This window comes from Anas acuta, chromosome 1 (assembly GCF_963932015.1).
Source record: "Anas acuta chromosome 1, bAnaAcu1.1, whole genome shotgun sequence".
NCBI lineage: Eukaryota > Metazoa > Chordata > Aves > Anseriformes > Anatidae > Anas > Anas acuta.
Window position 1 is genome coordinate 120,222,780 of NC_088979.1, and position 24,909 is coordinate 120,247,688.

At 46.9% G+C, this 24,909-nt stretch overlaps 1 protein-coding gene across 3 annotated transcripts in view; it reads right to left on the bottom strand.

The window, feature by feature from the left end:
* Window positions 1-24,909, bottom strand: part of IGSF11 (immunoglobulin superfamily member 11) — a 94,833-nt gene that overhangs the window by 60,962 nt on the left and 8,962 nt on the right. Inside the window, exon 1 of one of the 3 annotated variants that reach the window (XM_068697747.1) lies at window positions 7,641-7,828. The exons of the other annotated variants lie outside the window; for them this stretch is intronic. The gene's annotated coding sequence lies outside the window, so the exon portion shown is untranslated. Of the gene's footprint in view, window positions 1-7,640; window positions 7,829-24,909 lie in introns of those variants that run through there. 3 annotated transcript variants of the gene reach the window in all.

The window sequence follows — 24,909 nt, forward strand, 5'->3', positions numbered from 1 at the left end:
GTAAGATACAAAGCCAAAACCTACTCTAGGGGATTGCAGACACCTCTGGATAATAGCACAATCATCAGGAACAGCACAGCAACCTGCAATGGATCAGTGAAATGAGCAGAAGTGTGACAAAAGGAACATCTCTGCTTCTAATGGCAGTACATTTTTCTTTTTTCTGGGACATCTTTAAAATAAGGCAAAGTGAACAAACCTGAGTCACAGCACTTGGCTTGCTCCAGGCTGCGCAGACCTTGGCAAAACCCATCCCTTTCCTACCCCATAGTCTCATCCGCAGCCAAACAAGGACGTCCCTTCTCAGAAACATAGTTAAGATCTGCAGATGAAATGTATTTTTTCAGATTCAATGTGGGGAGGAACAAGAGGTACCCCCTAATTTTGCACTGGCATGGCCAGAGCACAGGTTGCCCTTTCTGCCCTCTCCGTGACCTCGTCAGTCCCATCTAGGACTGGGATGGGACGAGCTTCTTGCACAGCCCCAGGCATTTGCATGCATCCATGCCCTTGATTTAAATAAATAAATGAATTAAATAAACAAACAAAACTCTACAGAGCCCATACAACAAAACCCTCAAAAAAAAAAAAAAAAGGAAGAAACACACAAAACAGACACACAAAGCTCAATGGACCAAACCCAAAGTGGGAGTGCTTTGTACCTCCATCTTCTGCTTCAATGGAACGTGCTGCGGGCATTGTGTACAACAGAGGCATTGTTGCACACCAGTTACTCTTTCTCTGGGAGCTGTGGAGGCTGTAGGAATAATGAGGCAATTATTCCTATTATTCCCAGCTATGGTGGGAACTAGGTCGCTTTTGTCCCGTGCTCTGGATGGCACCAGCTCTGGCTGTTTTATTCCACAGCACAGACACAACTGTGGAGGTTCCTGGGATGTTTCCACAGGGGCCATGCCTGGTTACACATTTGAGGGCACAGAGACAGCAGCAAAGGGCGGAGAGAAGGGTGGTGGGACAGGCAAGACAAAAATCCTCCTGGATGTCTTTTATTGCAGGACAATCCTCTCTGGGGCAAAGGGTCACCCCAGCCTGACACAAATATGTGGAGGTGAGGGATGCAGTCAGCATCTCAGGCACTTCTTTTTGGTCCCTTCCAGCATCTCAGGCACCTCCATTAGCATCTTTCTGGCACTCTGGTGGAGGGCAGGGCTCTCTTGTTCCTCCACTGAGGGAAATTGCAGCCTACTGAGAGCCCAGCTAGTCCCTTCTCCCCCCAAAACCCACTCTGTGCCCTACTTGGGCGAGGATCAGCGGGAAGTGCAGACAGCAGATGGGAGGGAATTAAACTCAGATTGAGGAGGGACGCTGGCCCCCCAGAATTGAGACTTATTCCTGGCAACACGAGGCTGAAAAGCACTTAGATATTGGCAGTCCTTGTTAATTCACCAGTGGGTATTATCCAAGCTCGTTACAAGATTGATGTTCACTGTGGTGCAGTCATTAATAGCTTCCCGCGGCACGTGGCCTGGATGGGGACACACAATCTAGTAGCCAGGAGTTGTTTCTCTTGATCATTTTGCTGATCCCTTGGCCTGAGTGTAATGATCAGATTAGAAGGCTTTCCTTTTTTTTTTTTTTTTTTCCTTCTTCTTCTTAAGCTAGATTCACACTTCTGTGGGCTGCTTCTCATCACTGCCAGGAGCACTAATTAGAGCAGATGAGAACCTGCGTGACCTGCTGTGGTGTGGAAAAGGCATCAACAGCTCCAGAGAAGAAGATCAGGAGCTGTAGGAGCAACATCTCCAGCAGGAGGCTTAAACCAGGAGCTTGACAGACCAACCATCCTCCCTTGATGGCCCTACACACGCAGTGGTCCTGGCAGCAGCCTGGCTGTTTGCAGACCACTGCTGTTATTTCCCTGCTCCTCACCACCTCGACCTCTGGCTCCGGAGAGCAGCCAGCTGAGAAGCCACCAGCAGCATGGGGATGAGCACCAGGCTGCTGGTTATCGTGGGGCCACACACAATGGTTTCATTCACAGAGGTGGTGCCTGCGCCTTGCTGGAGCTATTTCAGCTGGGAAACAAAAAGCCATTTTTTCCCCCCTTGTTTTCTGATGGCTGCCACGCACATCACAGTGACACAGGCAGCGGCACGTGGCAGCCGCGACACCCGTGCACCGTACCAGCAGCAATGGGTAAAAAACTCAAAACTGGCTGAAAACTCAAAACTGGCCCTTTCTTTGGAGGGTCACCGATGGGGACACAATTATACCCCATCCAGGGAGAACCACCAAAACCCTCTGCCCCCAGGTCTGTGGCAGTGCTAGCCTTGCAAAGCTGGGCTGCTACCTTTCCCCGGCACAAGCCTCCCTGCATATTTCATGAGGGGATTGTTGTTTTCTTGTGGATGATACATTTCAGAACATTATATTTGAAGTACAGATAGGAAGGATATGTTTAACCAGATCTTTTTATTCCCTCTCTCATCCATGTGTCCACACTTGGCGTGTCCGCTCGCTGCTGCCCCATGGTTGGCTCTGAGCAGGTGATGCATATGATGCTTGTCTTTCAGCTGCCTCTGTCACCCTGGAGGCTTGCTTCTTAGCCCAGATTATCAACAAATTTATTTATTTTTTTATTCTCCAACTGCTGTAATTCAGAACTAAATGAGGTGAGCAAAAAGACTCGAGTGGGAGCAGTGCTTGGGGCTGTGCTGAACAAAGGGGTGGCAAGGAGGGACAGTCTGATCCTCACCATGGACCACCTGTACCCAAACTGTCCTCAGATAAATTGCATCGCATCACTTGGAAGAAAGGGCCAAAAGGGACCACCAGGGTCACCAAATCCAGCACATTGCAATCACTGGCAGTGAGAAGTCTCACAAAAAGTCACTTCACCCTCCCCTCGATGCCCTCTGCCCCTAACAGGGGAAGACCCAAACCTGTAACTGCAGAGTGCCGAGGGACAGAGGAGAGCAGGTGGAGAGTGCCACAAATGCCCCGCAAGCCTCTGCTGTGGGTTTTCACCATAGGGAGCAATTCACAAGGCAAAAATACACAGAAACATGAATGGAGCTTGCTCCAAAGTACAGGGGAGGGGAAATAAACAACCAGATTACAGCAGATGCTGCTGCGCTGCTCACAGGGAGAAATGCCCTTCATGACCCTGCAGTTGACCAACAGGCAGTCTGAAACATGAGATCAAAGCACATGCAAGAAAGGGTGAGGTTATGTGTCACGTCCAGGTAAACTGAGAAAGCCCAGGAGGAAATCCCTCCAGGGATCCCAGCACCCAGGCTGGGAAATCCTTTCATCCCCAGTTGGTGCTGGCTTTCATTTAACCGTGGCTCTGGTTTCCAAGACACCTAGTGCAAATGTCAGAGTGAGATGAATTGCAGGTACTGCTTATTCCAAAAACCTGCCTAGGATTTATACTGGCCACTCATCTTCATGCTGGATCCAAATCCAATACTCCTCCTGTTGCCAACACTGGAACAAGAAAAAGGTTTTACTTAGCGAGAAGACAGGAAAAAGAAACCACAATAAATCACGTGCCACTGCTGTACATCTCCGGGAGAGCTCTCACCATCCCCACCACGGCACAGAGGAACAAGGGCAATGGGATGGAGGGGGAAAAGAGAATCTCTGGTTTAATTTTGCAGTGTTGGATGTTGGTGTAGCAGGAAAAATGCTTTGTTCCTATGCAGCAGCTGCTGCTCCACAGGCCAGGGGGGCCAGCAAGGAGGAAACCACGGTGGCCAAGTCAATGGGCAGTGACCATGCTTGACCTAGGCCCTGGCTTTGTCACCAGGCTTAACTCAGCATCTGTAGTGCCCCGTGATGACAAGCACTGGCTAAAGCAATGCAAAGTCCCACAAACACTGTCTTCTGGCAGCACTTGCCAGCTGTTCTGCTTCATTTCAAAACAAAGGCTCACCACACACAGCATCAAGACAGAGCATTAGCCCAGTCCAGCACCCAGGCAGAAAAAGTCCCGTTCCCAAGCTGATGATGGTTTTAGTGACTCCAGCTTATGGTTTAGCCAGGTAAATGCAGAAGTCTTTCATACCAGAGAGCACCTTATCCACAGACAGCCTTCCTGCTCCTCCAGAGAACATGCCCCTACTGTGCAAAACATTATGGCTTGAAATGACGGGATAGCTGCCTTAAGCACAGGCACACATCAGAAGCAGCATCAGCCCACAGCAGGGGCTAACCAGCACTTGGGGGAGCAGTGGCAGTGTCTAGAGGCAGGATCTCATTTTACCCCTGGAAGAACAGAGCATCTCTCATTGCCACCAGGGATGCCCAGGGGATTAGCCTGCAGCTAGTGAGCTGAGCTGTAACCAGTAACTAAGACGCACAGCGACATTCCTGCTTTGTGGTCTTTTACTGGCTCAGAGAGAGAGATCTTAAACTTTACACCGCCTGCTCCCCCCTTCCAAATACTCAAGGAATCCCTGACTTCTTTCAAACAGGGCTGGAACTGGCCCATGAGGTGCAAAGCTATAGGAGTGAAGCAAAGCATGCCACTTCAGTGCTGCCGGGCTAAAGAAGGATCCGGCAAGGGCACTGTGTAGTAACAGCACCAAGAAAAAACAGAGAGCCTCAAATCCTATCCATAACACACTGTTTGGGCTAAACAGTCCTTTCTGATTATAAACAGTCAGGTGTCAGAGCCCAGGCACCACAACCCAGCCACAGAGCAGGCACCAGAGCCAGAGGTGGAGGCAAAGAGCAGGAACTATTTCAGGTGACACGACCCCGTCCTCGCCAAATAGGATTGCCGGGCACAATCCGATCGGCTGAGGTGTGTCACAGCACTGAAAATAGCTCTGTACTCTTGCCCTCTTAGCTGGTAAATAGCTTTCAGCCCCCAAAAGTGCTGAAGTGCTGTTCATCGCTGGAAACAGCTTGCACAAAAGTGAGATGGCTTGGGGAGGGGGGGGGAACCTGGGCTCCTTTTGAAGTGCTGCTGTGGCGTATTTGGGTGAAAAGGACACCCTGAAAGGAGCCATTAGACAGGAAAAGGAAACTCAAGAAATGAGGTTGAAGTTGCAAACCACTTAAAAGTTTTATCTGTGATGCTTTATACGGGCACATCTCAAATGCACAAAGCCTGCTTCGCTAATGTGGAACTGGGAACATAAGAGGCAGCATGGGACAGGATCTGCTAGGACACAGTCTGTCTGCATCATATAATCCCTTTCACAGACAGATCAAGACAATTATCAGAGACTGCATGGGTGTTTTGCTCCCATTACTCTGCTTGGAAGCCTGTTCCCAAGTTTCCTTGACCTAAGGGCTTGAAATTTCACTTTAATTCCCAGATGAATTGATTACAACTGAGCCTGTTCTGCCAGCACCTTCCCTTAGCATAAAAAGCCCTTACACCACCACAATGCTTACCCACTGACATATTTACAGAACACTCTCATACTCCCCCTACCTTTTTACCCAGGCAAAATGGTCCAAGCTCCCTAACCTGCTGCCCCAGGATGAGCTCTCCATTGTCTTATCATCCTGGTGGCTACCTGCTGCAGCACAAGAGCACCTCACCCTTAGCAAGATCATCTCAGATCATCTGCCTCTGCCCAAAGGAGGAGACAAGACTTACTTTTATTTATTTTATTTTTTTTTATTTTAAAATCAAACTTTCTCCCTTGGTGCTTCGGTCACTTTTTTTTTTTTTTTTTCCAGTGGCAGCCCTTTTGTCATCTCTGATCCCAGGGAGCTGCATCCTTTGAGCACTCTCTGCTCTCAGGACAGCCCCACACACAGCCCATCAGTTGCCTGTCCCCACTATGATCGTTGGGATTATGGGAGGGAGGTGGTGAATGCTAGAACAATTTAATTTCTGGCACAGCAGAGTCAAAGAGGAATGCCATTCCTAGCTGCCACCACAGGGCAAAAAAAAAGCGTGCACACAGAAATACTGAACAGGAGCTTTTGTCCCACCAAACTCACCAGGATGGAGCAGCGTGTGGAGCTTTCTCCTTTGTTGTGACCCTGCTCTGCCTAGCACTTACAGGGCACGCTTGGTGCTCACTCCCCCCTGCTCTGTTTCCATTAGCATGGGATGATGCAACCAGAATTTTGCTGCAATTCACGGAGGAACGCTGCTGTCCAAACTGATGAAACAGCAATTCAGCAGAGGATGCAGGAGGCACTTTAGAGAAGTGGCAGTGACACCAGACAAGCTTTCACCACATTTATCAAAGTGCCTGCAGATTCCATTTCAAGGCGGTAGCAACACTTATAAATAATGAGCAGTGCTCTTCTACATCTAGAGCATTTTAATAAATAAAAATGTAAAAAAGAAGCCTAAACGGCACAGTCAGTTCTGTTTCTGCAACCTTTTTGGCCTTCCAAGAATATATATCAATGATTTTCTCCTGTGCAATCCCTGAAAGCACAGCTCTCACTGGGCGATGCCCCTTTAGTACCAATATGATCTTTTGCATACAGAGGCCATGCTACTATGCTACTGCTGAGAAATGTGGAGCTCTGTGTTAGAGCATGTAGGTACGCATGTGCATGCATGTGATTTCACTCACCAGCTGCTTGCTCAGCCTTCAGGCACAGCATAAAGCAGCACACCCCTTCCCCGCACAATGCAACTTTCTGCACACTCTTTCTTCCAATTACTAGTGTTTCTGAGGATCCGTTTCCTGCTTCATCACCCAAGTTTAAGTGATCATGAAGGACAACCCAGAAAAAAAAAAAAAAAAAAAAAAAAACATTTCCTGAGTCTGAGCTCAGCCAATGTCCTGCTCTGCAGTATCCTGGCTGTTTTGTCTATAAGCCACTATAAAAGCAGAGATGACAAAAACCTCAGTGGTCATTTATTTAAAGTGGGATTGCAGGACAATGTGAAGCCCACTCACAGCAATAAAGCAGCCTTTCCAATACCACATTCCCCAGTGCACCATTAAATACAGCCTGACCCAGTAGGACAACAGGCACACAACACACATACACAGGAGCACCAGCACATGCATGCTGCCCAAATCACATCCCACACCAAAAGGATGCTCTGCCAGAGCACTCATATCTTTGGAGTTCCTGCATCCTGTGGCCAGGCTCAAGCAAGACACTCCACTATGAGTATTTCATTTACTGAGCCTTCACAGGTTTTGGGGAGCAAAGTCAGGATGGCTCAGTCCCTGTCCCACACCCCACAGTGCCTGCCCCTTCACACCAAACTTGAACATCCACCGCGTGGCACAGTAAACATGTCCTCTCTGCTACTGTGATATTATCTTTGCAGCCTGCTGTTAATTATTTGTGCAGCCCTGGCTCTCCAAGCTGCAGCAGTGGCTGCTGCCACAGCATTCTCTCTGCAAGAGACAGGATGGTGCCACAAGGAGGGATATAGCTTCTAGCAGAATAATGTACCCTGCTGATGAGCACTGAGAAGGGCCAGTCTCCCCACTCGTATAAAAGCAGCACAAGCCAGGAGCCAGCCCATGCAGACACTGACGTAATTATAAATATATCTGCCATGCCACTGAGAACCCACCTCACTTTCCCAGGCTGTTCAGACAAACTTATCCAAATCTAAAACTATGGGGCATGCTGACACGCTAACAAATCCATAACAACAGGGGAAAAATTAGTTAGATGCAAGTATCATAAAGACAAAATTAGAAGGAAAAAAAGAAATAACTTGAGTTCACCTGCCCAAGTATCATTCTGCAGCTGAAGAGTCTGCTCTTCTTGGGAAGGGTTTCCTGTCTTAGTGATCGTGTCCTGCTGAATTAGGTGGAGATGCCAGTGTAGGGATGCTTCCTTTCCAGCAGGGGTAGTGCATTCTCAAAGTCTTGAGAACGCAAACTGCAGCTGTCAGAGAAAACACTGAACTGTTTCCAGGACCATATTTATAGCTGGGTTTAGAGGGTGTTTATTCAGTATTTAGAGCTCCTGTTGTTGGTGTGGTTTGTTTGTTTTTTTTTTTTCAGGTGACCCCTATATTTACTTTTACTTAATTGTGAGTCATCCAGGTGATAACCATGTGCAGATTAATTAATGAAATTGAAATGCAACAAGCTGAACTATTATCACAATCTCACAGCTAAATACTCCTAATCTGGAAATTAAATGCTAGAGGTTTTCATAGTAACATTATCTCAGCATTTTGCATGCCCAACAAAACCAGCAAAATGGTTGTTGGAGAAAACTCAAAGAAGTATTCACACTGAAAATGCAATCTTCTCCAAGCGCAATAAAGACAAAATAACATTTCCCAAATGTCACAATTTAGCAAACCTATTCATCTGAGACATTAATGTTACAGAACCAAAAGCATCCATATTTTTATTTCCCACAACTTCTGCTATTGTCATGGCTCAATCTTTTATTACCAGTTATGTATAGCTGGAGCTGCCCAGCTTAAACAAGCCTCACTGACACAGACTGTAAGGGGGAGTGCAGGGTCTAAAAACAACGATCTTGTAAAGGAGATTCCCTCCTATAGTTTATGCACTCCATAGACGCACTAACATTTTGCAGAAAATCTGTTGGTTGTGGTAAAACTTGCCAAAAGTTTTCATACTGAAAATCATCCCAGGAGCCTAAGAATTCCAGCGGGATTCAGCAATTCATTTTCCTCTGGGCCCCTTGTGTTTCATAAATTGCTAATATTAACATAGGGATAGATCCTGCAGGGCTCTGAGCATCCATAGCACTCCCTAGACATGTCCACAGCTATCATAGCTCCGGTGAAGTGTTCAGCATAGTAGTCCACCAGCTTTTATGGCCTTGAAGAGCACTGAGTACTCAGCTTCCTCAAAGTGTCACTTGAGTGTTTTCCTAAAACACTGCTTTGTGAACATTTTTAATTCAGCTTGCTTTCCATTCCTTTTGTCTTCCTTGTGGCAAAGAAGGGCTCTTCTCATAAAGGAAGTATGACTCTGGCTTTCCACATACTTTAATGCTGACCCTACCGTGTGACAAATAACCCCTCTCAAAAGACCATAATAAAGCCACCATTCTTCACAACTCCACAGCACCTTCTTCTTTTCAGAACACAGTGATACCACTCCATCCTAAAGATGCACAGACTCAAAACGTTGCCAGATAAACAACTGGAAATCCCCTCCTCTAGGCTGGAAACATACCGGGAGATGCCATCTCAGTAATAAAACCTTTCAGTTAGTCACGGGTGTATGAAAATTGGGAGTAATGAGATTTCCAGTTCTGGTAGGGGCAGCCAAAGGTCTGCTAGCAAGAAGAGAAAACATCCTGCAGCTATGCCACCAGGCTGGGAAGGTGACTTGGTATCTCTCCCAGGTACTGCCAACAACTTGCTCAGAGTCTCCACAGATTGTTTATAGTCAGGTGCCAGGAATATTTCCGTGTCTGATTGCTGATGAAATCACCTGGATGCCAGGATAGCAGCTAAGAGCTTCTGTATCTCTATAGGTCTCTTCCCTACTCTCCCTTCTGCCCTTTTACCCATCTGTAAGGCACTCCTTGTCAGGTTCCTCGCAAAAGCCTGGATAAAACCTCCACAGAAAACCACTTCTTTCTTTCTTTCTTTCTTTCTTTATTTATGCAGGAAGAGGAAGGCACAACGAAGCACTGATCTTTAGTGCATTGTGGTGCACTCACCTGGCAGGCAGCAAGCCCCAGCTGGCCAGGATCTGAATGTCCTTCAAGGTGCTCAGGAGATGGAGCAGCTGCGACATCAGGAAAGGTTGTCACACAACATGCTGGGATAGGTTTCTTCCCCACTCCTTCCCTCCTCCACCCGATGGTCATGGGGGAGAACCAGAGGCTGCCAGCACCAAAGCACCGTCTCTTGTTGACCTCAACAGGCCATGGCCTTGGGCAATGGTATGGACAGGCAACCACAGCAGCTGGTCCTACCCCCAGAGCTGACTCCACAGCATGAGCGTTAGTGCCAACCACCCTGGTTGGCACTGAGCACACCAAACCCCACAGCCTGGGAAGAGGAAACATCAGATCTCCAGTGCTTCTATAGGCAGTAGAGGAATGGTCACCAATCTGCTCCGGGCCTTCACCACCTACCTGCACAAGCCCCATACTGTCTTTGGAGCCATTCTCCCACCTAGCGTCTTCAACCCCTCTGCTTCCACCACCAGAGACCTTCTCTGCTGCTGATGGTGGAAGCAGAGGGGGTGAAGGCAAGGTGTCCAGGGCTCCAAACATCCTCCACCGGTTGCTGCAAAGAGATATAGTTCACTTGAATTAATGTCTCCATTAGATAGAGGAGAACAGGACTACAAGAGCTCAGTGAAATTAAAAAGCATTGAGTAAAAAGAAAAAAATAAAAAAAAAGATGGAGTGAAAGAGGTATAGCTAAATTAAATTTTAAGAAGTGACCAGAAGCAATCATTTACTTTCCTTATTAGCAATTTACCCATATTAACAGAAGAGGAAGGTTTCTCCCCCTCATCCCCTGTGAACTAGTGATTTAACACATTGTGCCCGGTTTCAGTGGGCTTTGTCTGCTGCCAGCCCTGGCACGGGTCTGCCTGGCCTCGTCACCATCCCCGTGCTCCAGCTGGCTCCTCCTGCAGCAGCAGAGAGGGAAGCCTGCTCTGCTCCTGCCCCTTCTGCGCCTTCTTTACAGAATTTAAAGGTCACCCATGTGACACTGTTTTCCTTCTACCCATAGAGTAAAAAATAGTGTCAGGAATGTGGCACAGCTCTGCCACCGACCCGAGGTGTCGGTGTGAATTCAGGAGGCAGGAGCCCTCAGCACGATCCACATCCGCCCCCGTGCATGCACCTAGGCATCATCCAAGCCCTTGGCAAAAGACCCCATCTCATCTCCCACCCATTGCTGCCACTCCAGTTCTACTTATCCCTCCCTTTTGTATCACCTCGGAAATGACAAATCCCAGTGAGGGGCACAGAGCTGAGAAAAAGGACTAGCAAAGCACACCCGGCAGAAAAGAGAAGAGGAAAAAGAGGTGCAGAAAGTCTGGCAAAGATGAAGGAGGAATGTGATGTGGCGTGAGAGGGAGAGAAAACCTGGGAACACATGAAAATGAAGGGGAGAGGGAAAGCAAAGCAGCTTTCCTCCCTCAGACCCAGGGCAGCATCCCCACACGCTTGGCAGCTTGAAAACTGTGCACTATCAGAGGCGGGAGAGCATGCTGAAAGGGGCCGACGTGCCACACGGAAACCAGCTGCAAGCTACAGGAGCCTGAGCTACAGCACAAAGCCCCAGGCACAGACGGGCTGGGGCTGCTTAAAATGAGTGGCATGCTGCCCAGGGCCTGGAGCCTGGCCGCCAGAAATGCGGCCTCAGCCCCCCGTGAGCCCCCTGGTGCCCCATTTTTTGGCAGAGGGGCTGACAAAGTGCCATTGAGGGCAGCCGGGACGTCAAGGCTGGCTGAACATCCCGTCTGCGAACAGTGGGCGCCTTGTTCGCCGGCTGGGACTGTGGGGAAGCCTCTGCAGAAGACTATTGAAATGGAAATGGGGCCTTGCACCCAGTGAGGAGGAACGTGGGCTCGGCCCCAACAAGAAGGGTGTGGGAGGCCTCAGAGAGGGAGAAGGATAGGGAAGAGGGGGACAGAGGAGGAGGAGGAAGGGACATGCTTCAGCAAGCACATTGCACATGTGGATGCAATGCTGGAATAGGGCAGCCAGGAGACCCCTTTGTGGGGATAAAGGGAATCTAGTGAGGGTGAGGCTCCCGGCCTAACTTCTTGGCCACCCTGCCCCATGAGAAGCAAATTCAGTAATTATGGACATCACCTGGCCATCCAGCCCCGTACGAAGTGTATTCAGTAATGCTGGGCATCTAACATACATGGAACTCAACACAGATCCCAAAAGCAAATCTCAAACTCAAACATGACCAAGCAGAACCCACAATGCACATAGAGAAATAACAGCTCCAGGAAGTAAGGCCCACAGAATCACAAACTGGTTTAGGTTGGAAGGGACCTTAAAGACCATCTAGTTCTACCGCCCCTTCCATGGGCAAGGACACCTCCCACCAGACCAGGCTGCCCAAAGCCCCATCCAGCCTGGGCTTGAGCACCTCCAGGGATGGGGCATCCACAACTTCACTAGACAACCTGTGCCAGTGCCTCACCACCCTCTGAGTAAAGAATTTCTTCCTAATGCCTAATCTAAACCTACCCTTTTTTAGTGCAAAGCCATTCCCCCTTGTCCTATCCCTACACCCCCTGACAAAGAGTCTCTCCTCAGCTTTCCTGTATACCCCATTTAGATGTTGGAAGGCTGCTACAAGGTCTCTCAGAGCTTTCTCTTTTCCAGGCTGGACAACCCCAACTCTCTCAGCCTGTCTTCATAAGAGAAGTGTTCCAGCCCCTTGATCATCCTCACGGCCCTCCTCTGCACTTGCTCCAACAGCTCCTTCTTGTCCTTCTTGTGCTGGGGGCCCCAGAGCTGAATGCAGCACTCCAGATGGAGTCTCACAAGGGCAGAGCAGAGGGGGAGAATCAGCTCCCTCAACCAGCTGCCCACTGTGCTTTTGATGTAGCCCAGGATATGGTTGGTTTTCTGGGCTGCAAGTGCACATTGCTGGCTCATGTTGAGCTTCTCATCAACACCCCCAGATCCTTCTCCTCAGAGCTGCTCTCAATGGCATGTAGCAGGCCCGGGGCAGAGATGTGTTGATAACCCTGTGCAACAGTAATTGTTTTCACGTCCTAAAAAAACTCTCTCTCTTCTTCAAACACCAAAACCTGTGAATCCATCCCTTCTTTCTCACTTTTTTTTTTTTTTTTTTTTTTCCTCTGTGTTGGGGCGGAACAAGGGGAGAGGATGGGGGAAATCTCATGTAATGAACTAGCACAGATTACTGATGCTAACACGCCTTTCCAGGCTGAAAGTAAGCACAGTGGCTCTTCACACAAGCCAACTGAGCAAGCAATACAGCAAAGGAATAAATCAAGACAAACCCTCAGTAAATTAAACCTGAATTAAATTAATTAAGAGGAGACATTATGACTTCAATCACAGGAAATTCTACAAGCCGACCTGTGGCTTTAATTTCACAGCTGTGCTTGTGCTACCCTGTGGTGCCATCAGTCTAAATTAATTCTAGGTACTCACCCAATGGCCCAGGAGATGGCAGCTGTCCTACGGAGCCCAACTACTGAGGTTCAGATCTCTCTCCTCATCCTAGTCTTTGTCCTGGAGCAGTCTTGGTTGGATGGGGAAACCACCTTTCCCCAGTCTCCATGTCTTGAAGTGACCACCAGACCATGCACAGGGCACAATAGAGACAGGAACCCATGAGAGGGGTAAAATGCATCTCCGTATTTCCAAGGACTCAGGCAAGAGACTCAAATTCCTCTTAAAAGAGCCTACACGTGATAGCCCTTTCACACGCACTTTCTCTATGCAGGAATCTGGGAAAAGACAGAACCTAAAAATGACCTTTAGTTTGCACATTCCTTTCTCAGGCAGGAACAAAAAAAAAAAAAAAAATTAAAAGGTTTTTATTCATCTTTGGTGTTGGTAATGGGATAACAGGGAGGCAGTTTCAGAGTAATTTGCTGGGAGTTACTCCAAAGTTTAATTATTGCAGGACAAGATCACATGCCACAAGAAAAAAAGAAAAAAAAAAAAAAAGAAAGAAAAAAAAGAAATGCTACGTTGCACTCTGCTCTTTAATTGGGCTTGTCAGGAGTCCCTCGTGCCATCCACAGGAAAGATATTCAAAAGGGAAAAGTAAAAAGTAAGAATGAAAGGCACAATGAAACCACTGCATGCATGCATCCCCTGCTTACCTTCACCCTTGAAAGTACTTGCACCCAAGATCTCCTATTGCTTCTGTTTCTTAACTGCCTAATAGAAAATGGAAAGAAACTTTCTTCCCCAGAATGTAAGAAAGTCCTTCCCTAAACCATTAAGATAAAGCAAAAAGTGCCACACACAGACACAGCAGAAATACATCTTTCCAAGGCTCATCGAAGTGAGAAGGAGACCACTTTAATTAAAAAGCTCTACTTCCACATCGGGAAAGATTAATGTGTTCTGCAGAGCCATGAAGCCTCTCTCCAGATGTGTATCATCCCCATGCATTAAGAGCCACTGTTTGTGGGTCCCTCACAGCATTTGTCCCTGCCATACTTTCAACAGTGACCCCCATACAGCTAAAACACATCGAGACTGGAGGGCAACGAGGGGAGGATGCACTCCCATTGCCATTGATTTCTGTAGGAGAAGGTGACTCTCCAGACAATGCCTGGTGCCTAGTTTAGCCTTTATACTGTTTTTGATCCTTCACAATGCATGGTTTAAAAAAATTATTTACTCTCCATTCACAATTGATTTGAAAATGATTCACTCTTTACTCCCAATCCCTTGGTGAATGATTTAAGGGAAAAAAAAAATCCCTCTGAGAGAGACTGCTTGCACCAGCGGTTGGCTGTGACTGATAACCTTGATCACAGGGTGCTAGGTCTTGACATAATCGGAGAGCAACAGACTGTGAAAGCTAAACAGAAAATTTTCTTGTTTGCTCCCAGGAATGCCCATGAAGTGAGCGTCCATCTCCCACTCACACAGCTGAACTTGCCAGTACAAGGACGTATGAGCAACAAGGCAGGCAAGGACAGCCTGAACAAGGTCTTATGTGCAAAAGTCTGCTAAGCAACTGTAGGTCAGGGACATAAGTTCAGGGAATAGGAGTCATTTCCATGTGATTCACACTAATCTTTCCATGATTTTGAGAGCATAAGGAAAAGTACCTTGATCTTACTAGGGGCTCTAGGTATCACCTTAATCAGGACCTAACATCTTCAGCACCTGCTTTGGGACCACATCTGGGAGCTTTGGTCAACCTCCCAAAAAAGTGTGGGGTATTCAGACTAATTGAGCTGTCAGGAGCCTTGCTGTCTGGCCTGGCAAAAATACGGGTTAGAGAGCTTCCAGGGAATACAGATCACACCTGGGCAAGAGACCATTTTGGCTTTAGCTTCCACTCTTCTGAAACAAAAACAAAAGCAGGGAAGAGTGTTAATGCCCAAAGAGTATCTCTTGGTCACTGCCAAGGAAAGCAGCTTCCCCACCTCCTTCGGTGGCTTCTCTTCCCCAGATGCTGGGGACAGAGACTAGAAGTGCTGGTAACACATCATTTGTGAACTCTCCCACTGTCTGTTTTCGGCCAGACTTTCTGCTGGAGACCCCGGGTGAAATTACTCCACTTGGGTAATAAACACAAGCTGCCCATCATGTGCTGCTCCTGGGAAATTCAGCGCCTATCCCTTTTGCACCCACCCACATCCTCATATTCTCAATATCACTTGAAGCCATTTTCTTTACACTAGAGTGCTCTGTCTCCTTCTCCTTCCCATTTTTCATCCTGAAGGAGGGAACAGACTCTTCCCATACTGCCAGTGACTATGATGAAATGCTTGTATCACAGCAGTCCTGGGAAGTGACACATGTTTTGCTGGATGGTCCCTGCACCAAAGCTCTTCTCCTGCTAATCGGCGTACCAGCAAGCCTCAAACAAGCAATGAATGACCACCAGACCAGTGAATGCTCAGCATAAAACAGACAGAAGAATTTTCAGGAATATAATATTTCTGCAGAAAACAGAGGAAAGATACAATCTGCTTTGCAGAGGTTTAAACTTCCAGGATTTTTAAAATCCATTGCTATTTATTGTTACAAATATAAAAACTAATAATAGCTATTAGATTATTGTTATGTTAATTCATCTCCTTTTTAACCCTTGTTGTGCTAGTTCCTGCCTTCACCAAGGTGGTTTAAAGGCACACTGTTGAGTCACCCAGATGTCAGCACAGTTCAGGTATTTAACCCAGATGTGCCAGAAAAGCAACAGTATCAGATGCCATATCCACGAGAATTGAAGATGTAATATAAATACAAATCACACACTTTTGTTTGTTGCTGCTTCTTTCAACCTCCAGGACAGACAGACATGGAGCAGGTATTTGACTGTGTTTCACTGACTTGACACTAAATGGGTGACTGCAGCTTTGATTTGGGACATACCTTCAAGCCCCAGCCAGGAGACAGAATCGCCAAGTCCCTTTTGGCTTTCTTAGGGTGCTCAATGCTGTAGCATCCCACACCCTTCATAAGCAAATCCTTGTATTTTTCCAGCTCCTCCTGGATTGGGTACTGGGCTGCTTGCACCAGCCAGTTGCAGACTCATCCTACCCATCTCCTCCAAGCCTCAAGTCCTAGGCAGTCTGCTCTGACTGTCCCCTCTTGAGCAGGGGTTGGACTAGACAATCTCCAGAGCTCCCTGCCCACCTCAGTGCTTTTCCTTTGTTTCTGTGACCTCTCTTATCAGCATTTACTCTCATTGAGTCCCAGTCTCCATCCGGTCCCATCTGGCCCTTCTTCCTCCGATACAATTGTGGTCAGGGGTTTTGTTGACCCTGCCTGCTGAGAATGAGACTGAGAAGATGAAATGATAACTAAAATTACCAGCCATCCTTAAAAAGAAGCAGCACAACCAGCCTCCTTGATTGCAGTATTATTATTATTTTTAAATCCCAAAATACTGTTATCGTCTGCAGAGATGATCCATCCAGGTGGCAGATTAACCACGCTGCTTATGCAGATATTCGGTGGTGGTTCCTGTCAGGGTTACCGCAGGTCTGGCTCCATACAGCACGACGGAGGCTCACTAAGCTGCTGCTAGAGACAGATTGAGTGGCTGCAAGCTGGAGTGAGGCAGCTCTGCCAAGCAGCTGCGTGCAGAGCCAGCCTGGTGCGCCTGCACCCCTCAGCTGCTCATCAGGAGCACTCAAGTGCACTGTGCAGGGATGCTTGAGTGACCCCACGCTGTGCCGGCCAGGTGCCATACGTCCTATCATGAATCTGAATGACTAAAGCCTGCCAAAGCTTGTCTCCTTCAGAGATAATTAGGTGTCTCTACACTGGGATCCCTCGTTTGCAAGTTCTGGGAGAGCTTATTCAGAGTCCTAAGGCATGCATGGCAGGCAGCTCAGGTCAGGTGTGGCATCCAGGCTATCAAGCCCTCCCCTGGAGCAGTCTACAGGCAACACCATGCAGAGAGGCCTTGCAAACATGAGCTTGGCCCCATCAGGACTTGCTGTGGGTGGAACAACCCCCACCATGCAAAACCCACGCTGTTTACAGGGAGAGCCTCCATATGCACTTGCTTCTGCTGTATGGCTCATTATCTATAGCATCTGGGTGCTTCAAGGAACAGACAGCACTGATTTACATGACCCCAGGGTGACAAGAGAATGTACTCTACCCTGAAGAGACCAGGAGTAACACTTCTCCACACAGCAGTCCTCAGGATATCACCAGCTTCATCCTTCTGCCCTAAGGCAGGATTCCCTACAGCCTTGCCACTGAACCTGTCCTTTAGAGGTCTTCTTCCACAGTGGAAACTTCACACCTTTCCCAGCCAGCCTCCTCCAATGGCACACAAGCAAAATGAGCCCTGGGAGCAGCAGCCCAGGGAGAACAGCAGCCCTATGGAGAACAGCCCATAAGATAAAGAATCCCTTCGCAGAGTCTCTGAAATCTTATTCATGGTCTATTGGTATATCTGCACTGATGCTAGTGTAGATACATCAGTGGAGTACAACAGACCCTTGTACATAATGACAAGGGAAAAAGATTGCAGTTCTGCTTGGTTGGGCCCCAGGTCAGGCCCGTTCTGCTGCAAACCTTTATCCTCACTGTGTATCTTATGCCATGGCTGTGGCAGTAATAATAATATAGCACTGGCTTAATGTTTTTCCCTGACAGCATCCTCAGGAGTGAGCTACTGTCATTACCTCCTAGAGGTGGGGAGAGCAAGGCCCAGTAACCAACAGGGCAGGGATGAGAAACATGACCTGAAGCTCTCTCTACAATCCTTCTTCAAGCAGTGCCTCCTCCTGCCCTTACCTGCTTCCTGCTCCCATGGCCAGTGAGGAAATAAAACCTTAGGAACAATTATGAAATTCAGCCCCAAGACAAGAAAAAGCAAAAGAAGGGTAACCCAGAAGATGAATGGAAAGCACAGTATGCATGTAGGTGAGGTGCTGTGTTTCCCCGCCTGAAACCAACCCCCTTAGTTGAGTTGCCCTACCCAAGCCCTCAGTACAGCAAAAGAATTCCCCAAATAATACAGAAGGCTGCCTTCCTACTGTGTTAGTGGTGTCAGCCACAGCAGGACAAAAAGGACAACGGCATCCAGGCACGGCCAGACAGCTGCTATTAGTCGTCTCCTCAGTCTCTCTGAAAGCTGCATAAAAATGCAGAGAGGGGACAGGACAAATCAGACCCTACATCCTCTCATCCAGACCAGTCAGCATGCTTGTGCAATGGTAACCAAAATTACAAAATCACAGAGTGGCTGAGATTGGAAAGCACCCCTGGAAGTCATCTGGTCCAACCCCCCTGCAGGCTCTCCTAGAGCAGGCTGCCCAGGGCCATGTCCGGGTGGCTTTTGAAAATCTTAAGGGATGGAGACTCCACAAACTCTCTGGGAAACCTGTGTCAAGACTCCATCACCCACACAGTAATAAAGCACTCCCTCCAGTTATTTGGTAAAATCCATCTCAAGCCTCCTCTTCTCCATGTTGAACAGTCCCAGCTCCCCCAGCCTCTCCTCTTAGGAGAGGTGCTCCAGTCCTTTGATAATATTGTTCACGTACTGGACTCTTTCCGGTATGTCTAGGTGTCTCTTGTACTGGGTTTGGGCAAGAAAAATAGATGTGAACTCCTCCTTGAAGTACTGCTGCCTCATCTACCCAAACTGCCTGCAGGAAGCTGCAAGGATGCACCATTCCTACCCATTTTCCTTGGTGCTTATTTACTCTGTGTGTCTGCATAGCCACAGACAGGATTTAAAATAAGCTTGCTCATGCACTCAGACGTGTTCCCCCCCCAGCCCCACTGGGAGGGCAGCTTCAGCCCCCGTTGGTCCCTGCACTTCCCATGGGAGAAGCGTGAGTGGGCAGGGAGGGGGAAGAGTCGTGAGCAGAAGCCGTGATCTGACTCTGTCAGCAGATGACTTCTATTTGCACTCGTTAGCACTGCCCTAGCGTGTGCTAACACCACCCCCTCGGGTAATTCAAATTTACAAAATAAAATAGAGGAGAAGAAGAAGAGGAGAAAAAAAAGAAAAAAGCCCGTATTTCTATATTTAGGAGGTTAGGATAATCGGGGTGGAAGAGCCCATCTGTTTGACGTTCACTCCAGCTGCTGTGGATGCGGAAATTTGTCTATTTTCTTTCCTTTTGCCTGTTTCAACTTGTCCTGGCTGACTGCTACAGCCACCCAGAGAGCCCGCTGCATGGCCATGGCCAGTTGGACCTAAAACTGAACACCATCCTATAGGAGTCACTGTGCAACCCATCAGCACAACTAGCATCCTTCCTAAGGGAGTGTAAAACAGTTAATAATTATTATTATTGTAATTATTTTATTGTTACTATTAACAAACACCTGTTCATAACACTGAAAAGAGGGCAACACAGAGAGGCAGAAGACAAGACGTATCTTAGCCCTCCATAAAGGTCAGTTTTAGGAAGGCAGCCTCTTCTCTACCACATCCTCATTTTAGGAGATTTCATATAAAGCATATAAAGCTGAATTTCTCTGGGATGCCAACTTGCTTCAGTGGCACTAGCCACATGGAGACATGGCCATATTTCTTTTCTAGCCAGCCCTATTTGCCATTTTCATCCCAAGACACTCTGAAAGTGAGCCCAAGCTAAATTTGGAAGCGTGCTTTGATCTCCCACCTTCCTGAGCTGATCAGGATCTGGTCCCAAAATAAAAAAGGTACAATGGCCTCCAGCAGTCTCTTGGTGCTGTTCCTGTCATAAATATGAGTGCCCACAATCCTTATAGGATATAGCATCACTGCCCCTGTACACCTAGCACAGTGATATTAATTTTGCTGCTAAAGGCATCCACATAGTGTGCAAGGACCTGTGGCACACCACTGGGACCATTTGCTGTTTATTTGGTATAGGCGATTGCTTTTTAATTTTACAATATGCATTGCCTGGGTTATTAAAGGTGCCAGGGATGAGCAGTAAGCCTGGATAAACCATATGCAATTAATGTGCTAAAAGCCCTACAAAGATTAGAGAAGAGTGCCGGTGCAAAATTCAGAATTTCACCACCTGCTTTTCCTTGCAGGGCCCTCCATAGCTGTTGAGCTGGGGCTATACAACAGGTCTTGTAGGAGGCAGGCAGGGACCACAGGCTAATAAATAGGAATACAGATGGGGAAACGTGCCAGTTGAGAGACTGCCCAGTCCTCCCTGCAGCACACATTGCTAGTGCTCTTCTCTTCTGCCCTGCAAATGCTCCCTCCCCTTCCCAGCTACCCAGAGCTGAAGCTGTCTCATTGATTTCCTGGGGTGCAAGACTAAAACTTAAGCCATCACCTAAGTGGCAATAAGTTTGTCCACAGGCCCAAAAGCTTTCCCTCGGAAACAATCCTCCTTTCATATATGTATTGTAAGTCTCTTGCATACAAGGAGTCGATGGACAGTGATGACCACTTTTTGTAGGCTTGACCTTGTGATATATCAGGTTTGGGTTTTGGTACGAAGGATGGATTAGTTGCATTTCTGATTAAGCCCACTGACTAAGCACAAGAAACAACATCATACTCCTTTAAGTCTATGCTCCAAAGAGCTCATTTTAGCTCTTGCAAGTCAGCAGGAACAGTCGCCCTTCCTTGCCCCAAAGTCACTGTCTAGCCATGCGGCTGCCTCCCACACATCACCTATCACCCAGAGATGGCTTTTTGTTTTCCCAGCCCAAACTACATCAACCTGAGCCATCTGTGGTCTTCTGCTAGCTACTCTGCTCAAGATGGCCATTGGCATCATGACCTACAAAGAGCTGTTTCCTTGAGAAGCAAGGCCCCAACACCCACACCTCCCCAATAACTTTTAAACCCAGTGGCCAATGCTCACTGACTCTGACAGAGGAGTAAAGTCCTCCAAGACATTAATTTTATTTCCATAAATTGAGATATTTGCTGCCATGGGAAAGACTGGGCCCTACTCAACCCTCTATTAGATGTGAGAAACCCCACACAGGTCAGCCTGAAAGCACAAACAGGAAGGAAATGAGGTCTCACCAGACTGTGAACCCAAAAAAAAATAATTGTTTAAGCATGCTTTTTCAGTCAAGCCAACAAAACAATACCTGTGCTATAGAGATAAAAAGTATATCACATACCTTTAGATGCTGCTTTTCCACAATATATAGCCTCCAAAAGATGCATGGAAAAATGTAGAGCTTTCCTGATTTATATTCTTATGACAGCCCTTAAAGATTGTAATGTAGCTCATAGCTATTCCTCACAGACCTGGAGAAAGTTCTCTTTTCTGTGAGGGTCACTTTTTGTCAAGTATTATATAACATTTCCTAATTAATTTCTTGAGAGAGACGATAAGCCTATAGAAGCACATGGAAAGCATTCTGAAATGTGAGAAATCTTAAATGATGAAGAAATAAAGATTTAAGTAAAAATAACAGCTGCTTTTCTCAATTCTTCATATTATTTTCCCTGGTGTTTAACAAAAAGCACAGACTAGCATGTGGAAAACTTCAGGTGAACTGTCTTGTATTCGATTAAATCAGGAATACTGCAAGCTTGTGCAATATTTATATTCTCACTTCTCTCCACCATCCAAAAGACATAACTGCAGACAAGGAAACAAAACAACAACAGCAAAAAGGAACACACAAAAAAAAGTCTCTCATATGGTCACTCTCATGAAAGATAATTTTGCTTGGGTCTATATTTTTGGACCCTAATATCAGCAAACCACTTAAACATATGCTGAAGTTCATGATTTACCACTCTACCACTTACGTGTCCACTCAAGAATACGCCTGAAGTCAAGCATATGCACAGCACTCTGCTGGCTGTGGACCCTACATCTTTCTGTTCATTTCTGCAACTATTCTAATTTGGTGACATGAATGCCCAAGTAAGTAATACATCCCAAGCAATTTTAGCACGTGCTGGCAAAAACGAAGTTTGAACCTGATTATCCACATCAATAATCTGACTAATCACTAAAAAGTGATAAGAAATATTTCATTTCTTTCACAAACAGCTGAATTCTAACCATTATTTACAAGATGTCATACCAGTGAAATACTATGGCATGAACTTTTGCTCTGGGTCAGTGCCAAGCAACCAAACCTGGAGCTGAAATATTGCTCTGCCCCGAAAGAAAACAGGAGAAACTCTGCTCATGAGTATGTGGAACATCAGATATTATTTGTAGAAGCTATTCAGTAAGTAATTTCAAATAAGTAAAATGGGGAGAAACCACAGGATGTTCACAAACAATTTGCAAACAGAAATGGAAGAAGAATTCATTAAATAAATTATTGGCTATAAATTATTCACCTACCTCTAATCTAACTACCACTTAGACTATAAAATTCATGCCATAAAAGATACAGGATACATAACAAGGCATCGTTAACTTATGCATTTCCCAGTGCTGCTTCATTTTGACTGTCCAGTTATATTATTGCATTAAGACAGCCTTTTGTCTCTAATATACTTTGAGCGTAATACATTTTTGCTTTAAAAGCTGAGCTAAGGAGACCTGGTCTGATTTTAGATTGTGGTTTGATCTTGAGCTGCAAGGCTGAATAACTCCTCAAGTATGAGAGAAAGATCCAAGCTGACCTCTGAGAAAGACCCAAACTAATGGAAACCTTGCACAGTTGGATAATTTAATGAGATTTCCATCATTTGGGCTCACTTCATATAAATTCACAGTGGAGAGCAGATCACTGGGCTTCACAGGTGCTGCCTGAGCTTCCCTGTCTTCCACATGAAGGGAAGAGATCCCTTTCATTTGACATAGAGGATGGAGACATGAACCATGAGGCATTGTAACAGGCATTCCAGTAAGAGGCATAAAATACAGCCTGAGATTATTTTTAGCCATAGAAAAGAAACCCAGGAGGGTTTCCCACTGATAGCCAAGGATGAAGACAGTTTTTTTCATCTTGTTTTTGTCACGACTTGTTCTAAGTGACAGTCATACTCTGCTACTCGTTTGGTCTTTCAGCAGTTGTTTTGGTATTTTTCTTTAATACCATATTTGTTTACCTTTAATTAAGCTGGCGATGATTGTCATTAAATTTCAATGTTTGTGGGAAACTGGATGCAAACTGTGGTTATTCGGCTCTGGAGGAAGAGAGTGAAAAAGGGTTCCTACAGCTGTCAAAATAACCTCCTGGTTGCCTCCGAAGCCAACGCGACCGCTGCTGCTGGCAATGTGCTGCAGTTAAACATCACACCTCATCATCCACATGTGATTTCACCTTTGACATGCCAGCAAGGTTGGTCCTGCACCCCTTCATCACCCTGCACTGACTCATAGTGGGCTCAGCCCCTGGCCCAGTGGATGTCAGGGGCGTTTTTATCAAGTCCTGGCACAGCACGTGATATTTCCTAGAGGTGCTTTGAAAAACCTTCAGCACGGGGCAAGAGAGGCCAGGGCACAGCCTCCACTCACCTTGAGGACTTCTTGAGGACTCCATCTCCTGACCCGCAGACCTTACAAGCTCAATAAGCTTTGCCATAGTACTCACTACATCAAACAACGGGAGGATAACTATGGCACTGCTGACATGAGAAATCATGGGGATGCTTCTTTTTCTGGTTTATTTCCAACTTAAATTCATGTCAGCGAGGCTTTTTAAAAGGAACCTGAGGGAATTGCGCGCTCAATTCCCATAGGTATTTCAGAAAATCCGAGCTGTAACAGGCATAGCTCTATTTTTTTTTTTTTTTTTGCCATTTCCATAGTGAAACTACATCACGTGTAGAGAGTGGATAAGAAGGAAGGGCTGGATTTGGCCAGATGGAGACTGCAGTTCCCTGGAGCAATGCAGTTAACCTTCAAAATGCCAGGAGACCAGCTCGACCCTTTGGTTTGCAGTGGAGCCCTGGCTAGCACACCTCCACCACTCGTGGCAAAGCCCACCCAGAAACACAAAGCCAAGGCAGGCCTGTCCTGCAGCACACCATCCTGAGCCTCTCGAGCCAACCCTGTGTGCTAAACTGTCCTCTCCCCAGTGTCCCCAGGGCCACCTCTCTGGACATCCCGTGCATGTCCTGCTGCCAATGACTCAATCAGCAGGAAGGCATCGTGCTCCTATAGAGAAAGCACAGGGCCAGCATCAGGGGATGCAGGATCTGACCCACAGGAGACCTGCATGACCTTTGGTGAGGTGCTTTCCATCTCAGTGCCTCAGTTATCCCACGGAGTGTCTGGTGATCCAGACAATGTCTAATTCAGCAGAGAGGAAGGTTATACAAAGATGAGCATTAAAAATGTGGGTGGGTGGAATGCAATGCAGCTATGAAAGATTCGGAAAAAATATGTGGGCCTCCTTCTTCGTGCTCTTCATATCCTTCTACAAAGTAGTTATTCAAAGCAAAAATAATATACCCTTCCTACAAAGGCGGCATTCAGCAGGCATGCATATATTTAGATCGCTGTGCAAACAATTACCGACTTTTGTCCGAGGCAGGAGAATGGTACCCTGTGCTGCAGAGGGGGGATGGACAAAGACATCCCAAGGCAGCCTGCAGCGAGGAATAGGCCAGGAGATGGATCTCAGGGGCAGATTCAGCCTTGGTGTAAGAAACCTGGTAGTAAATAAATGGCAAAGCTCTCACAAGCCTGATCTGGAGGTCCATCAGGTGCTGGATGCTTACAGGACACGCTCTCATCTTTCTGCATGTCAAATGCTTCCCTTCTACCTCTCCAGACAAACAAACAGGAGGACACTGCAGCAGAAGCAGCTCTCAGGAAGGACGGCACAAAACACCTCTCCAACCATTTCTGCAGCAATTTTCACTTGCCATACTGTCCCCCTTGTGTGGCTGAGGGTGCCACATGTGCCTTTTCCTTGCCCATGCGATATTTGTCAGTAGGAGCACTCACTTTTCCCTGACCCCCAACACGTGCTTTCCACCCT